The sequence below is a fragment of the Rhinolophus hipposideros genome (assembly GCF_964194185.1).
Source record: "Rhinolophus hipposideros genome assembly, chromosome: 19".
NCBI classification, from domain to species: Eukaryota; Metazoa; Chordata; class Mammalia; order Chiroptera; family Rhinolophidae; genus Rhinolophus; species Rhinolophus hipposideros.
The window spans coordinates 47,034,717-47,050,974 of record NC_138065.1 but is presented as its reverse complement, the minus strand read 5'-3'; the positions used below and the strand labels follow the sequence as shown (position 1 = coordinate 47,050,974).

At 44.5% G+C, this 16,258-nt stretch overlaps 1 protein-coding gene across 8 annotated transcripts in view; it reads right to left on the bottom strand.

Annotated features, from left to right (window-relative positions):
• Positions 1-16,258, bottom strand: part of TNR (tenascin R) — a 417,504-nt gene that overhangs the window by 218,169 nt on the left and 183,077 nt on the right. For all 8 annotated transcript variants that reach the window (XR_013991784.1, XR_013991785.1, XR_013991786.1 and 5 more), the window contains exon 2: positions 9,868-9,956. The gene's annotated coding sequence lies outside the window, so the exon portion shown is untranslated. The remainder of the gene's footprint in view (positions 1-9,867; positions 9,957-16,258) is intronic.

The window sequence follows — 16,258 nt, the reverse complement described above, 5'->3', positions numbered from 1 at the left end:
CAATTTCCTTATCTGTAGAATGGAGATAATAATAATATCTATTATTATTGGTTGTTGGGAGGAGTAAATAAGTTAATGCACATAAAGTAATCAAAATAGCACTTAAAAGCACTCAACAAATCTTAACACTTCTCAGGGCTCCATTTTCCCCTTAGCTAGAAGATGAGATTAGACTAGAATAACCTCTCAAGTCCTAGAATGAACATTTAATAGGTGTGTGTTTCTGGGGGCAGATTGTCAGAGTTCTCGCAGGGTTTCATCATCACTGTTCTTACATCATTTCCCAGCTTCGCTGCACTCTGCTGACTCAGTGGGAACCATGGCGCTCCTGTGCCCCATGGTGTCAGTTGTTCTGCACCAGGCGTGGGGGTGAGGAGGGAGTGAGCTCTAGGCATCTTCTCTGCACCTAATGAAGACTCGCGGTGGTGTTGCTGCGGTCGGACCTCACTTAGCTGCATACACGTACATTCATCCTGCACTGGCAAATCCTCACAAGTAGCCCTCCCTGCTAGTCTTGTCCTCCTGGTCCTCTGTCTTTTTCTTCTCTTGAGTGATGCTGGGACTTCTCAGGTGGGACCTGAACATACTCAACGATGATGCAGGAGCCATCCAATCAGCCAGGCCTGCTCCAGGCCACACGACAAAAGACACAACGTTTGACTGTAGCTTAGCTTTGTTCTATCTTGGTGTTTTTTCTCTCTCCCCTTCCTCCCTCCCCCCCGCTTCTGCCCCCCTGCCCTTCTTCTGCTTGTTAGCTCTCCAGACCATCCACCCCTTGCACTCAATACCCTCCGCAATCCTGCCTTCCCCAGCAGAGCCTCATGTTCTGAAATTATTTTTCTCTCTTCTTCCACCATCATTTCTCCTCCTCTTTGCTGCATTCTCCTCCACCAGTGGCCTTTAGACTGCAAATGATCTCATAAAATAATGAGCATTCTAATGTGGATAAACAGGTCTCTCTGGGGTCACCTGCCTTTTTGAGCAGACATTTGGGAGACACCATGCCTTACCAAGAATGTCTCTCAAATGGTAAAATTTCAGATGACGGGGCAGAACAAGGTGATTTCTTTTTAATTTTGTTTTTTGAACATTTGAGAGTGGGTGAGGGTAGGATGGGGGAGTACTTTTCGGAGCAGAGTGATTTCACAGTGCCAATCATAATATATTTTATGGGCATGTCCTGCTCTCTATGAAACCCACTTGAAATGCACCTAATAAATTATGCTTAATTTACAAATCTCTCCACTTCTCAGAGGCTATGCAACCATCAGCTAATGAAGCCATCTCATCTGTTGTGAAGTTTCTGTGGGTTCTTTACACCCAATTGCTAGTAATATGAGAATTCAGTTGTCAAAGATCAGGCTGAGGTGTGTGAAGCTTTCGATGTAAACAGCATTCTTCTCAAGCAAACATGAGGAAAAACGATGCTTCACTTTCTGATTACAGAGACAACAAAAATTGGCTGGCACTGGTCCAATTCTACAGAGACTACTGGGACCACAGCACATTTTCTGCCTCTAAACTGTTGGTCTTCGGCCAAGGCAATCTAAGGGTTGGCGCAGGAGCCCTGGATGATGGGAGGCAGCTGTGGTAGCGGCCCCACCAGCACCATCACCAGTAAAGTTTCCCATTTCCTGTTCCCTTTCCCTTTCCTGTAAGTCTTGCTTTTCCATAGTCTGAGGTGTCATGCTCATTTTCCTTCTTGGCTTTGTACCACCTATACTTTCAAGGCTCAGCTTGTACTGTCAATGCCCACGCCCTTTTGCATGAGGTCTTCTGGGTTGGCCATCTCCACCTCCCTGTGCCTATGACAATCGCTCTTTTTGGTTCTCAGGAATGTGACACAGCCAGTGCCGGGGTGTAGTATTTAGTGCTTTGTCATATTGACAGGCATTGGTTTTTTATTTGTTTTCTGGGTTTAGAATTGCCTTGTGGACTAAATCTTTAAGCTCCTGGAGAGCGGGAGCCATGATTGTACTTCTTTAGGGTGACCCATGGCACATCCTTTTGTATTGGACACATAAGAATTACACAATAAAGACTTGCTAACTGGCCTTTCTGCCCCTTTCTCTTATTTTCCACTTATCTGCCTTCCTTTCACCCACCCCATTCCACTTCCCCTTTTCCTCTCTGCTGCCTAAGGGCCCCAGGATGTGGCTCTCTCAGTCCTGGCTTCAGCCTGTTGGAGATAGTCCTGGTTCAAGAAATTTTTGACTCTTAGCTTCCTAGGAGCTAGCGATTTGTTTAAGAGTGACAGTTTGAGTACCACATTAGATAGGACTGACTCTCAGCCAATCAGCATCCTTTGATTTGGCATGAAAAGGGAGAGGCTAACCTCAGGGTCATAAAAAGGTGCCACAATAAAAGGCCAATCAGGGCTACACACAGAGAAAGTCAACCACAAAATCGTCAATGCTCGTTAACTCCTCACCACATATTTGTTAACTATCCTGTAGATACTTTTATTTGGGGGGAAATCTGGACGATTTAATTTGCTTTGATGACATACCAAAGGGTAACTTTACATAAGCATTTTCACTAGAAATATGGGCGCAGGTTATGATCAATTCTCATCAGTACGTTGGAAAGCAATTTCAGTAAGTACTTCGCTTAATCAATTTGTATCTGCACACTGACCTTCGGGACTCCGCGCGCCAGTTCCATCATGCAGTGTGCTCTGCCACTCTGTCTCCTCAGACAGCACATTTCTCAATATTTGTACATGGCTTTCATATTCAATCAATGCGATCATCTGTTCCCTCCTTTTAACAGCTTCCCTTGACTGCGGAGGTGAGAGCCAAGCAGCACCCTGCCACTTGTGTGTGTGAGAGAACCCTTGTTTACTATTCTCCTAAAATCTGGAGAACTGAGAAGACGGTAGGGCATTGTGGGATAATGAAAATAATGGGGAAAAATAAAGATTTTTTATCAGCTTGTTTACACAATTATGTAAATGATGAGCACTTGTACATGGCTGATTCCTCAATTATTCATGGTTTGAAGCTCTCGAAAATTCAATTCAACTAAGTAACCTTTTCTTTAGCTCTATATTATGAGCAAGGTACTGTAATCTGAGGAAGAGGAGACAAAGATACAATCTGATAAGGAAAATCACAGAAATACTCAATTGACTGTAATACAAGCCAAGTAAGTACAATAAGAAAAGCACAATACATGCGCGAGGGTTTTGAGCAGGAAGAGCCATCACCTGTTTGGGTAAATCCAGAGGGGCCTCCTGGAGGGTAGAGACGGTGCTAGCATTCCCTCTTCTCTACCCTCAGAGCCACTGTGGGTTCGGCCTCTATCATTTCTCATCTGGATGATTAGAGCAGCTTCTTATCTGATCTCCCCCCTCTAATTGCTGCTTCCTGAGTGATTTTTAAAAAAATGTAATCTGATTCTGTCATTGCCTACCTTTGAACCCTCCATTGTTTCCCACTGTCTGCAAGAAACAGTAAAGGCTCTGAGGATCTCACACTTGAAGATGAAATTTCTGTCATCCTCTCAAGCCTCAATACCCCTTGTCTCCCCGCCATGGACGTAATGCTATCTACATGTCCCGCTCTCTCAGTGGCTTCAATGACCTTGCCCACGCTGCTCCTTCTCCTTCTCTCCTTCTCCTCCCTGTCTCCTTTTCTCTTCTCCCTTCCTGGTTTCCCCATTTGTCTAGAGATCTCGGATGGCACTTTCCTCACTGCCTCCTGCCCCCAGGACAAGGCGGTTGAGTTCCATCATGCTTCTCATCATCCCACACACTTTGTAATTCAGGGAAGGTGGAGGCATGCTTGCCTGCTTTATAAGAGTGTTTCTATGGTCAGAATCCAGACTGGGTGTGGCACATAGTGTGTGATCCATGCACATTTGCTGAATTCAGTTGAGTCTGTTGTGTGGGTAGGTAGGATGCGCCATTTCCCACGGGATTATGGGGTAAATACATGGAGGGGAGTAAATGTCAAATATTCTATCACAGAATGTGGAATAAAAGGAGAGAGTCATAAAATCATTCATAAACTGTGTTTGTTTGTTTGTTTGTTTGTTTGTTTGTTTAATGGAGACCAAGTCTTGTTTATACACAGAAGGGAAAGAACTTATAGAAAGTGAGAGGAAATATGTGTGAGGATCCAATGAATGAATGCCAGCTCTGGAGGAGATGGTAGGGAAGGGACTGAGAGTCAATGCAGTGGAAGAGGTTGCCTTGCACGGAGCAGGGACCCTTTCTCTCCAGACAGAGGACAAAGCAAATTAAGGGGTTGGCCACACAGAGGCATTCTGAGAATGAGAGGAGAAGGACTAAGCAATGCCCATTCTGCATGCCCGCAGGCTTGGCAAAGGGAGAGGTGAGCTTGCCTGTAAACTGCCAGTGGACAACCCAACACCAGTACCTTTCCCATTAACTGCAAGATGTTGAGAGAAAACACAAATACTCAGAAAGTACTTTAACGAGCAATGGCCTTTTTGGTACTAGTATGCTCTTGGTAAAAGTTTATCAAAGCTGAATGGGGTGTTTAATTTGCTAAGGAGTAGAACTGAGCAGGACGCTCTGTGGAGACCACTCTGACACTTTTCTCCTCAATGTGGAGCAGCGTGGGAGCCCAGGTGAGCTGTGTCCCACTGGAGGCTGATCGGAAGTTTGGAGAGAGTCAAATCCTGCAAGTCTGGAGCCCCATTTCACTCATCTTCCTGAACTCTGTTGTCACGAGGCAATGAAGTGGCCATTCACATTCAAATGGTCCTTTCTGTTTGAATCCATTCAAACCACAGTTTCAATGGACAACCCGTATTTTTCTCCTAAAGGGTCCCTGGAGGATGGGTGAGATTTGGGGTCTTAGGGCCAGAGCAAGAAGAGTGGGTTTACTCACAGCTGTGCCCAGGCCCAAAATCTCCCCTCCTCTCTGAGCCTGATTTTTAGAATTCTTAACATCACTCCAGGGAACCATGGCAGACCGGAATGCAAATACAAGCTTTAAGCTCAAGGTTTAGCTTCTACTGAAACACTCCAAGAGTGGCTATTATTTGGTGAGCCTTCTAAAAAGAAGCTTAAATTCAGGGTCACTTCTGCAATGACCACCACATCAAAAAGGCAAAGAACGTTTTTAAGAATCTCAAGATTTAATTCTAAGGAATCCCAGGTGTCTAGTTTAGTTGGGGAAAGATGGAGAAAAGAAGATAACTGAGGTTTTGTTTATTTGTAAAAATACTTTTACCTCAATATTGAAGTAGTCGTTTATGTTCACCTTTCGTTGCTTTCCCACTCCACCCATCCTATTCTGTTGTTTAACTTTTACTAAAACTTACAGAAGAGAATAATTGGAAAGCAGTCATACTTCTATAGCTTGATAAGTGCATTTCCCCTTCACAGCACTGAACCCCCCTATAAAAGTTACAGAGGGAGCTAAACATATTAACCAAGATGAAACATTCATACTTCTGGCCATTTTGCATTATTCTCAGCAAAAGCCAGGTATTAACAACATTAATATTGAATTAAATAACTGAGTAGTAGTTGCTCGATAAGGGAACTGAAACTTATCGGAGAGTGTAGGAATAGAGAGAGAGATGTTTTCCCATAGTATCACAAGTAGATTATAACTCTGTCCTGGCCTCAATTTACCACTTTCCCTCGAAAATGCAAGACACATCAACATACACAATACTAGTCCTTTAGAGCTAAAAGAGACCTTATAGACGCACACAAACCCAGTTTCAGGCTGCAGAAAAACATGAGAGAAGGTAGTTTCCTCTAGGCAACGGTATCAGACAAGCGCGCATTTTATCTCCCTATTTGTTTAATCTGTATGCAGAACGTATCACTTGGAAACCTGGGCTAGACTCAGGGGAAGGAGGAGTGCAAATTGGTAGAAGAAATGTTGATAACTTAAGATATGCAAGTGATACCCGTGTGGAGGCAGAAAGTAGCAATGATCTGAAACGACTTCTGAGGAAAGAAGAAGACAGTGACAAAGCAGGTCTGTATCTGAATATCAAGAAGACAAAAATCATGACTACAGAAGAAATATACAACGTTAATGCAGACAATGAAGACCCTGAAATTGTTCAAGATTTCACTTACGTTGGTTCAGTCATCCATTCCCATGGAGACTGCAGCCAAGAAATCAAGAGAAGACTGACACTCAAAGGACAGCAATGGAAGGATTAGGAAAGATGACTACGAGCCAAGATGTGTCATTAGAGACCAAGGTTAAGATCAGCCATACCCTCGTAGTCCCAGTCACTATGTAGAGACGTGAAAGTTGGACTGTGAAGAAGACCGATAGGAAAACAAGGGCATTCAGCTGAAATATGGTGTTAGAGGAGAGCTGTACGGTTACCCCCACATCACCAGGAAGACGCACAAGTGGGTCCTAGAGCAAATTAAGCCCGAAGCATCGCCGGAGGTAAAAATGACGGAACTGAAGCTGTCTTATTTCAGGCACATCAGGACAAGGCAGGGTTCTTTGGAAAGACAATAAATAATGCTGGGGGAAATGGAAGGCAGCAGGAACAAGGGAAGACCAAATAGGAAATGGATTGACTCCATAAAAGAAGCCGTAGGCATGAGTCTACAGGAGCTGAGCAGGGCTGTTGAGAACAGGGAACTGTAGATGTCACTCATTCGCCGGGAGTCGGAGCTGACTCAACGGGCATGTAACACACCCGGTGCTTCAAAAATTTGTCTGCTGTCCAGAGCAGCCTGAAAGCTGGGAACTCAGCTCCCCAAATATAACATTTATCTCAATTTAGCAAGAAGTTGAAAGTCTATCTGGGGCCATTTAAATTCTAATGTTATTAAGGGCTCATCTAATCAGCTTTTAAAATAAGCTGCTTTTAAATGCATGGGGAATGAAGGTAGGGTTGCAGCGGGCTGAGTAAAGCAGTTCACACCAGCCTGGTGAACGCACCTCTGTTCAAATTGCTAAAGGACCAGAAGGCAACCAAAGGTCTTCATAGTAATACTTGGTAAGTTGTGTAATCCCAACACCAAACCAGGCTGGTGCACAGTTATTTGTAAGTACAACGGGAGAGGGCTGTTCTGGTCAATCCATTCTCTCCTGCGATGTCAGTCGTACACACGTGACAAGCCTGGCAGAGAAAGATGGACTGGCCTCTGTGCCAGGAGTGGCTTTCAGATGTAATCAACAGAGCTGCTGGTGCTTCTGAGAACTGCTTCTGTACCCTATAGACTTCTGAGAAGCACCACCCTCAAGAGGCCGGCAGGGTCCACCACCCGTCTGGACCCACCAGCAGTTGTTAGCTGGCTTCCAGGGAGGGCCCTCACATCCAGCTTTGGTTTGACTCCCCCTGAGTTCAGAATCTCTGTCAGCCCTAGACTGAAATGGAACTTAACCCTGGTATGTTCAGGGCTCTGACGTGCTTTGGCATTCTGATGCTGAGGCTGACACCAATTTAGATGTGGGATTCTTTCCCCACACCAAGCAATTTTCTCACACCAGCGGGGTGTCCCCCCATTCAGCTCAGTTCTGACACTGTCTACCCAAAGAGAGCATTCAGATTCCACAGTGGAGGACTCCGTCCCACAAGACTACCCTCCACTTCAGATGTCAATCACAAGTCTAGGTTGTCACCTGTGCTTCTGGCTGACGGGCTACCGGTTGGAAGTTCCCACAGCTCCCTCCTTGAGAGGATTAATTTGCTAGAGCAGCTTACAGAACTCAGGAAATGCATTTGCTCACTAGATTCCTGGTTTACTACAAAGGATATTGTAATATGAATATGAAGATGAATGATATGAATCAACAGCCAGATGAAGATACAGAAGGCATGGTCCCCAAGGAGGGAACCTCTGTCCTTGTGGAGTTTGGGGCCGGAAGTATACTGGTTCCCCAACCTGGAAGCTCTTTAAACCCCGTCCTTTCGGGGTTTTATGGAGGCTTTATTACATCGGCATGACTGGGTAAATCGTTGGCCCCTGGTGATTGCACTCAGTCTCCAGCCCTTCATCCTGGGTAGATCAAGAGTGGGACTGAAAGTTCCAACCCTTTAATCACATGTTTGAATCCTTAGGGATTTCCCCTCAAAATCACCTCATTAACATAAGGTGTGGTCAAAAGGTGTTTGTTATGAATATCAAGACACCTTTATCTCTCTTACCACACTTAAAAAATGCCAAGGGTTTTAGGAGCTCTATGCCAGAAACTGGGATGAAAACCATCTATATGTTTCTCATTATACTTTACAACATCACAGAGAGCATCCTAGGTTCTACTTTAAACAGCAGGCTCAACCTTGCCTTTCGTGAGTGTTCTCTGGGTCAGCCTGCAGACTGATCCCATAGGAAGTCTGGGGCAGGGGAAAGCTCGCTCCAGAAAGGAGGTGATATTTCTCTTCACTAGTCACCCCTTGTCCACTGTCTACCACCTGCACACAGGGGCGAGGGAGTTCTGGGCTCCCTCTTTCATCCTTCTAACCCCTCCATCAGAGGCCTCCAATACCAGGGCTGGATGAAAATATGTGGCTGCTCTAGTTAAGCTAATAATTTGTCTCACACTTAAACCAAAATTCTTTAAGTAATTATTAATACTCAACAGTAGTTTAGAGGAGGATGGCAGCACCCTAGATCTCATACCCTCGTTGAACCCACCTTGTTCAGAAGTCAGTTTAGAGGCCCTTATTTTTATTTAAGTAAGCTTTTTTTGTCTGTGGGGGGGGGATACCTTAATCTTTCAATGCAAGTGGTTTGTCAAATATTCTTTTAGCTACTCAAGTATTTTCTCTGAGAAGAGTGCTGATAGGTAAAAATGTCTCCATCTTAATACATGTCCAGTGATGCTTTGTGACAATCACCCCTAGTTGCTGCCCAGATGGTCGACACTGTTCCAGCTCTGCTTGGTTCCATAGAACTTAATCTCAACCAGCTGTTAGCCTAGAAACACCAAATTAACCAATTCACTCTGAAGTGGTGATGGCTGATAGCCAGCTCAATGCAGTGATGTCTCTTGTGAGTTTGTCCATTCAGAGGTGTTTTAAATGGCTCGGGTTCTCTGTAGTCGAGTGTCCCCAGGTGAGGCAGGATGTTGCTGAGGATATTCTGGGTGGATTCAAACATGGGGTTTCACAAAAGACCTGTCTTATCACTCTACAATGATAGATAATGAGTGCATGATGTGTCTGAAGAAGGAAATGAGTTTTTCATGAACAAACTTTAGCAACCATATAAACAAATATAGAGAGAAGGCCGGTGGGTATATTGTCATTGTTCTGTACAATAAAAAAGGGCCTCCCCTGTTTAAAAAGTCCCCAATTCAGCACATCAAATCTGACTGCCAGGGACAGTTACTAAGGGAGCAAAATATTCACTGCACCTGTCAGCCCTGAATCCTGTGAGCCTTTTCCCGCAGACCATTTTTTTTAGAGGCTATTATTTCAACCTGAAAATTCTTTAGACATATATAGGTGGTATGGAAACAGAATTAGGAAAGCTTCTACATTAAAAGAAATAAAACGACACGTTTTTTTTCCTCTAGCCTTATAAATAGTTATGGATAGAGATAAAAAGATGGATATTTTTTCATAATGCTTTATGAGAGGTTTGGAACTCCAGAAATGTCCTAGTCAGGCTGGTGAATAATTTAGCAACTGATTCATGCAGACCCAGTACAGGCGCGTTTGGGCTGGAATCAAGTTTAGCTTCTTGGAGGGGCTGAGGGCAGTAACACACTTTTATCACCAACCGCATCAGGAAATGCGTTTCAGAAATATTTGATGAGAATCCCAAACCTGGGTACCCAGTTTCTCCAGCTTTTTCCAAGATAGTGTGAAACCCAGGGAGTTAATGTTTCTGACCACCTCATTTCAGTTCAAACTGGCCACTGCAATGATGGATAACAAAAGGTTCATAGGAAATGGTACCTTTAGTAATGGTGTCTTCAATGTTATCTTTTTCCTGCACGTTCTTTAATCCTGTCCCAGCCTCTGCGCAGTTATGATGACACGGCCACCTGAAACAGGAAGAGGGAAGAAATCCATCTATGGTTTCAAAATAAGGAACCTCGGTTTGCCTTCCATTCCAACTGCCTTGTCTTCTTTTCAATACACTTGTAGGTACACCAGGCAGATTTCTAAAGCAAAGAAAACTCTTATTTATTCAGTTTTTTCCCTCTCCAGAGAGTTCTATTTGTTTCATTAATTTTCTTTTATTCATTCTAATAGTTTTGCAATAAAGTGGTCTATACTTAAGGTAAAAATTGTACAGACTGATTATAAATCCTGAAAGGTGTTTTAGGTAGCAAATCTATTGTGGGATCTTCGAAGGTGGCTGTAGTTATGTATTTAGATTATCTCATTATGACAAACACTTGACACTCCCTCCAGGAAGCTACTCATCCCCCTCAAACCCGAGTCCCTCTTCTGTCCTTGACATCCAAGGCTCCCTGCCATAAAAGTCACCGTTGATTGTAAAACTCTTCCTTTGTGTTGTTTTCACTCTGGACTCTTCACTCCTCAAGGGCAGATTCTCTGTCCTGCTCACTCCCAAGCATAACGCCAGCACAGAAAAGTTCAATAAATCCTCACTGAGTCAATGAATGCATAACAGAGAGTAATTCTCTCCGGTGGGAACCACCACCTATAGAAGCAGTGACGTCTATTGCAGGGGGAGTTTCCATGTCAGCACATTGTCAGTCTCTTTAAGCTGGGCTCCTATGCAGAGCTGGCAACAGGTGCCCTACACAGCTCTCGGCAACCCTGGCACAGTACACAGCTGGATGCTTCCCCTTCAAGGGCCTGCTTCACACGAACCCTTCTGAGCCTTCCCCAAGGGGGACACCACGCCTCAGGGAGCTCATTTAGAGGGGATGTGTTTGCAAGGAGCACGGATGGAGGAAGGCGCCAGCCTTTGGCTCATCTAAGTTGTTCCTGAGTAAATCAACCTTCCCTGGAGGCATGACCCAATGGAACATCAGGACTGGAGGAAGCGGAAAGATCACTGAGTTCTGGAAAGGCGAATGGATTTCATCGCTGACAAACACTCAGGTGCATGGGCAGTGGCTGCCTGGAGAGTGGAGGAGGGAAGGACCCTGAGGCTGTGTGACTGGGCAGCAGGTATTACAGGTGATATAAGTACCAGGTATTTGTCTCCTCCATTTCTAATCTGGCTGCTCACTAAGTGGGAAAATCACAGGTCCTCTGGACTGTAATTTGGACAGGAGCTGCCCAAAATTTGCAGCCTATTTTACTGGCAGATAGCTCTCATGTTACAAAACCTCGCTTTCCATAGAATTAAAACTCCCTCTCCTTTTTGTTTCTATCCATTGGCATTTTTTTTTTCTTTCTCATCTCACCTATGAGGTGGTATTCTCACTCTTAGGAAGCTGGTCCAATCTCTTTTGAAACAACAAGGTCAAGAGTCATCAAAAGTATGGGCAAAATCCCCTTCCGGTTAGTTCATTAAACGTTGGTACCTGTGATGCGCTATTTTGTTATTATTTCCCCAACTAGATATAGATGCGGTCATGCCTTCATTCAACTCACATATTTGTTTATTACATTTTAAGTCATTTGATGTTCCTGAAATTATAAAAGTGATTAGCTCTCACTGTAAAAAGTGAATTCATATGAAGATGTTTGCAGGAAAAGCTAATCCTTTCCCTCCAATCCCAGCCCCTTGAGGTAACATATTAATAGACTAGTACATATCCTTTCACACTGTCACAAGTCAAGTTCCTAGGAAATAGACCGAGACAGGATATGTGCACTGAAGGTTTACTGAAGCATACATACTCTTATGGGTGACTACAGGAAGAAGAATTGGCGTGACGGAACTCTGGAGCGGTCCTGCTTTGAAAATGGACAGGCCTTTGTACCCCACTAGTCTTTAGATGTTGGCTGTCCCTAGGGAGACAACCTCAGGCAAAGCAGGTCCTTTTGGCTGAGGGTGACTCCTGAAAAGGACCTCGTCTGGGAGCTGCCAGCAGCCAACACTCCCAGTGGCTGGGGGTTGAGTGTCTTAGTTGAGTGGTACCCCATAGCACCTACAATACACCCCACTCTTATGCTCATTTAATGAATTATGCCAATGTATACAGGTATATGGGATGTTTCTGGTTACAGTTTTTAACTGAAATAGTCTGCAACTTGTTCTGACTTAACATAAGTACATCATCATTTTTCCTTTAATTTATTTATGCATACATACCCATACTTCATATTTAAAAGATCATAATATACATCCAGGCTTTTGTAGTGCAGTCTCCTTTTTCTTTTTCCCCTCTACCGCTTGCCTCTCTCCACCTCCTTCCTTCCTTCCATCCCCACTACCCGGGACCCCTTGTTGACAGCCTGGAATGGAGACTTTTGTACTTCTGTCCATGCTCATGTGACAGCAGATTAGATGCACTTAGTTTTTCGGTTATTGGGAGCAATCATTGATTCAGAGCCTTCTGACTGCCCAGACCTGCCCCGGAAACGGGAGATACAAGAGGACACAGCCTCTGCCCTCATGGACCTCCTGCCATGAAGGAAAGCCACGTGGGACGGGTAGTTCCAATGGGGGAGTTCACTTATGGAAGCCTGCACCATACACAGAGTTATTTAGAGAACTGAAACTAGAACGTGGGGCTCCTGTGTTCCGGTCCTGTGCTCTTTCCCACTTAACCAGTTTTTCTGTTTGTTTGTTTGTTTAACCAGGCTTCACACTGTGGCCGAGCAATGGCCACATTGAGTTCAGGCAAGTGTGTGCTGACCTTCCGGAAGTCATGAGCACACAGGCTCTGTGAGCATGACGCTCGTAATGAACCTAATGTACTAGTGATATAATACGCATCATCTCACTAACAGAGCCATTTAATTTGATTAACAAGCCAGACAGGCCTGAAAAGAGATCACACAAAGGCCTTTTCTTGGAGTAGATTTTCATCCAAGACAAAGGATTATTATAACAGAAACTGACGTGGCTGGTGTGTCACAATGTGGGCACGTACGCCTGCGGTACCAAGTTCCAGAGGCAAAACCATTAGCACAGGTAAATATCAAGCATAGGGCACATGCTCCCCAATCTTTTTAGCCTACACACTTCTGGGGGCACTGAGGGAGAGGCGACGTGGAACCACAAGAGAATTTCGCAAGCCGATAGAGCGTGGTGACCTGGCTTCCCAGCATCTCGAGCAAACTGATGTGTTTGTTCTTTCTGTCCATTCTCTCACCCCACCTTCTCACCTGCACTTCCCTTTGTAGTGCCCAACCTTTCTTCCATATCCAATTTCTGGGGTCAACTTGTAACAGCTCATCATTGAAACAAAAAAGTTTTCTTATGAAATATGTCTGGAAAATGTGCGTTGTATTTTCTTCCCTCATCTACTGAATGTGTGTACAGGAACCCAAGTGGCCGGGCTAGGACTTTGTCACCTTGGCTCCCTGCCCACTGCTGGCCCAGGCAGATCTGAGGCTCAGGGCCGTCCAGAGTGCAGCCCGGGAAGCCCTGTGGACCCCAAGCTCGGTTGCTGAAAATGGATCAGATTGTAAATGGCCAACAAATTGTCCTTCGTCACCTTAATGAGAAAATGGCGAATTTAGGCGACTAGTGGTGATCTGACCCCTATTTGGCTCCTAAACTCATAAGCACTCCTCCCAGAAGAGACCTTGAATGCTTGAATGACTATTGTTTGGGGCTCCTCGGTTCAGGCATACACATTCGAATGTTTCTCAGGATTTCTCTGACCCATTAGTATTGGCAAGACATTGCAATTCAGCAAGATGTGGGAAGTTCATGAATGCTCAATTCATTATCTATTGCTGCATAACCAATTACCTCAAACTCAGCGGCTTAGAACAATAAACATTTATTATCTCATGGTTTTGAGGGTCAGGAATTCAAAAGTGGTTTTTCTGGGTGGTTCCGGCTCTAGGTCTCTCATGACGTTTCAGCGAAGCTGTCGACAAGGGCTGCAGTTGTCTGAAGACTTGTGAGGGCTGGAGGGTGTGATTCCAGGGTGGTTTGCTTTTGTGATGCTGGGTGTTGCAGGGGGTCTCCTCACAGAGGCCTCTGGGGGGCTGCTTGAGTGAGTGTCCTCACAAGATGGCTGGCTTCCCCCAGAGTGAGCGATACAAGAGACAGTCAGGTGGAAGCTACAATGTCTTTTATGACCAGCCTCCCATGACTTCTGCAGCATCCTATTGGTTCCATAGGCTGGCCCTATTTAATGTGGGAGGAGACAACATGAGGGCGTGGCTACCAGAAAGCAAGGGTTCATTGGGGGTCGTCTTGAAGGCTAGTGACCACGAATGTCTTTTTGCCTTTGTCAACAATGGTAAAGATCTGGAAGAAAACATTTCTGTTTCTTGTATCTCCGTGGAACAGCAAATGGAATTTGGCTCTCAAATTCCAGCTCTTACCAGACCCACACTTTTGGAAAAAGATATGTACTTAATCCCTCTAAGCACTCCTTTCCTAATCTGTAAAATGGGGATAATCATATCTCCTTACAGGATTGCAATGAGGATTGATTAGATGATAGATATAAAAGGCTTTGCTCTGTGTGTGGCAGAAGGTAGGAACTCAGAACTTGTTAGCCCCTCTCTCTTTCCCCCTCATTCTTTCCTCTCAGAATCTTCATATGCCACCAGAATGATGTAAATGACCTTCACTCATAGTCAGCCTTCCTCTCCATCTCACTCCCTTCCACCCCTGGTTTCTAAACCAAAGGAGGGGCTCAGCCTTGGCAATTTAGGTTTCTTTTTCCCTGAGGAGGATTTGCTGAGGCTTAATAAAGTCAGGATGTGTGAGAGACACTGCCGTTCTTTCTTCATATCTTAATTAGCAATTAATTAAGTGGAGGTGCAGGTGTCTGGAATATCTGAGAGGCAGGCTCAATAATTATCTTTTATCATTATTACTAATGGAAATTTGGTCGGGGTGGTACAAGTTTTCCCAGAATCTCAGGTCTAATTGAATGACCCTGTGAAGAATCAAAATGAACAGACTGCCCTTTCCACATTGTTTTATTAAAACCATGTTGAAATTGGGTGGTGCCTCACACCCTGCAGCTCTGCGGGTCTGTTATTTTGCGCTGCCATCTTTAGGCCTAGAGGAAGCAAGGTCCCTCCAGGAGAACGCACAATCACATTTGGACAACTATGCCAAGTATGCTGGCAACATTTCATTAACACCCTTCTCCTCCCCGCCAGGGAAGGTCTTGGTTTGAAGGTCAGAAGAGAACTCGGCTCTAAGGTCTGAGCTGGAGAAGACAAGGGGGAGGTGCTTTCCCAGTGGTGCTACAATACCATTGGCCTTGATCTCCCAGAAGTTCTAATCGAGAGGTACAGCGAGACCCTAACTTGGTGCTGGTGGCTTCACAACCTCATGTACTCATGGGAGGGATGACAAGTAGGGGCCCAGAAACTGGCCACGGTGTGGCGGGCTCATGGGGTTGCATTCTCGGGGATCTTGAGGAAAGTAATCTGGGGCCAGGCCTCCTTTGTGTTCAAAACTCACACCTGGTGGGTTCTCCACAGGCATAATTTAGCAGAAGCCATTCCAAGCCTTCAGTCTTCTAGGGTTGACTTGTGACAGTTGAACATATGTTGGACCATTCTTCACCCCAGAGACAGCTGCACAGTGTCGCCACAGGGGATCAGTTGGGGTGGCACAAGGGTCCTTCGCTGGCTGCATGAGTGTGTTTGTATAGATTGAATAACATCTCCCAGATTCAGTGCTACCTCATCGTGCTACCTCACCTCAATGCGCTCCGAGTATTCAAAGTGAAACTACTACACCAGGTATTCGCAGTGGTTCTCTCTGGGGCATGTTTTATTTCCTTGGTCGTTTTCTACTTACTCTATATTTCTTAACTTTTCTCTTACGTTTGTATTTTTGCTTTAGTAATGAGAAAATAAGTGTTATTTTAAATTTTTATAAAGTATGGTTATCACTTATTTTATCAAGACTGAAAGCAATGGTTCTTAGCCTGGGGTTCACAGAGAGCCCATTCACTTAGATGGAAAAAAAGACTGCATCTTTATTTCTAAGTTCTAACAAAAATTTAGCAATTCCTCTCGTTCTGAACGTAGACAACAAGTCACAGTAGCATTAGCAATAGCTGTAATTTTGTCACCAACAGAAATCACAGATATTTTTATATCTCATTACAGTTGATACAGAGATGTTGAAATATTGTTTAAGCTTATTACTACTTCAAAATTACAGTAGTTATAACCAGCAGATCTGATTATTTACTGTGTTAATAAAGAAGCACATATATCACTCTACAGCAAATTTGTGTTTGTTTTTAGTTTTTTGATAACTGCA